Here is a 1,689-nt window from a genome sequence, read left to right on the forward strand (position 1 = left end):
ATAGAAGTGAATGAAAATTAAAAGAAAGCAAAAAAACTAAATGTAATTTATAATTGTGATGTGATGGATCACCTTTGTGTGGCCTTTCCAGCCATGGTCTTGTAACTCCCAACCAAGTGATTGAATGGGACTGTGCATATATGGTAATTGTAGCCCACCAAAGGGATTGGTCAGTTTTGCCATCCCTCTGGGCTTGAGATGAGCTATCCCACAGGAAGGAGAGAGAAGATCCTACCCCACCAAGGAAGAAAAGCCAGGAGCAGAGAGTGCATCCTTTGTACCCAGGACCCCTGTGCTGAGAAGTGCATGGAACCAGGATACCAAAAGAGAGAACAAAGAAGTCGGAAGATGACGAGAAGTGGTGGCAAGAGAGACTGGCAGAAGACCATGGAGCGAGAAAGTTGAGTGCCTGGGGTACCTCTGGGGACTTATTGGCAGGCGCTAAAAGAGCTTTGTAACACTTGCCTGAGTAGAGCACAGGCCTAGGGCCTCAGGCAAGAGGCCTAGGGCCAGAGACAGATGTGCCAGGCATCACTGAAAAGAGATTGTCCTGATGGAAGAACTGTATGTATCCCGAGTGTTGCTGGGCCTGAACTGTAACCTGTTACTTCCATAATAAATCTCATAATCATGAGTATGATCTGTGAGTTCTGTGTGGCTGTTGCAATGAATCATCTAACCCATCAGAGAAGTAGAGAGTGCTGTGTGAGGAACAGTTGGTGTCAGAGTTGGTAAAGATGGCAGAGAGAGGAGGTATGTCTGACCTCTGCCTCATAGGAATCAGCTTTGGGCTGTTGATCTTGATTCTTCTTCCTCCTTGTGAAGTTAGGGGAGGTCAGATACCACCCCCATGCCATTTTTACAATAATCATATCACCAGGTAAATATTTTTGGGGGGTATTTGGGTTAGGGCTTAGAAATGAGATGCCCCTCACATTGAATCCAGGTCAAGTCCGGAATCTCAATAGTCAATATGCTTGTGAGGTTTGAGTTCTGAGAACCTCTGCCTCCTTACTTTAGCTTCCTATCCTCTTTTTGTTCCCTTGCACTCAGAGTCTTCAAGATACTCTCTCCTACTGAAGACTTAGAGGTAACTTAGAAGCTGGAGTTTTGAGAACTGACCATGTCCAGACAATAGTACAGTTATTTCTGCCACTATTTCCTTGGAAGAGGTAGCATTATTTGGAAATGTTTCTCCACTAAGCGTGATCTCTGCACATTTCTGTAGATTGTAAGAATGTCTATACAGCAGTCCTCTTCTACTGTTACACTTTGAGGGTGAGAGACTAAAAACTTGAAGATGGCTTATTTAAAGTATTTGGTGAGAAATCATAAAGGAGCTGGATTCTAAACCTACAAAACTCTTGTTGGAGAGACTTAAGAAGAAGAAAAGAAACGTGAAGACAAGAAGTTAGGAAATGTGAAGAATGAATCGCTAGGGCTTGCTGATTGATAGGATGAGGAAGGCTGTAGAAAATGATAAAAAAAAAGCACTAAGTAATTAAAATTTCAAGTCTGAATGTCATGGATTGATGAACAAATTTTTCACACACACACACACACACACACACACACACACACATAAAATAGAAGTCGTGAGGAGAATACGGCTCTTGTCCTCATTGAGTATAGCATGGACCAATGATAGAGCATAAGGAGGAAATTAGTTAAGTGATCACAATAGAACAG

This window comes from Trichechus manatus, unplaced genomic scaffold (assembly GCF_000243295.1).
Source record: "Trichechus manatus latirostris isolate Lorelei unplaced genomic scaffold, TriManLat1.0 scaffold00455, whole genome shotgun sequence".
NCBI lineage: Eukaryota > Metazoa > Chordata > Mammalia > Sirenia > Trichechidae > Trichechus > Trichechus manatus.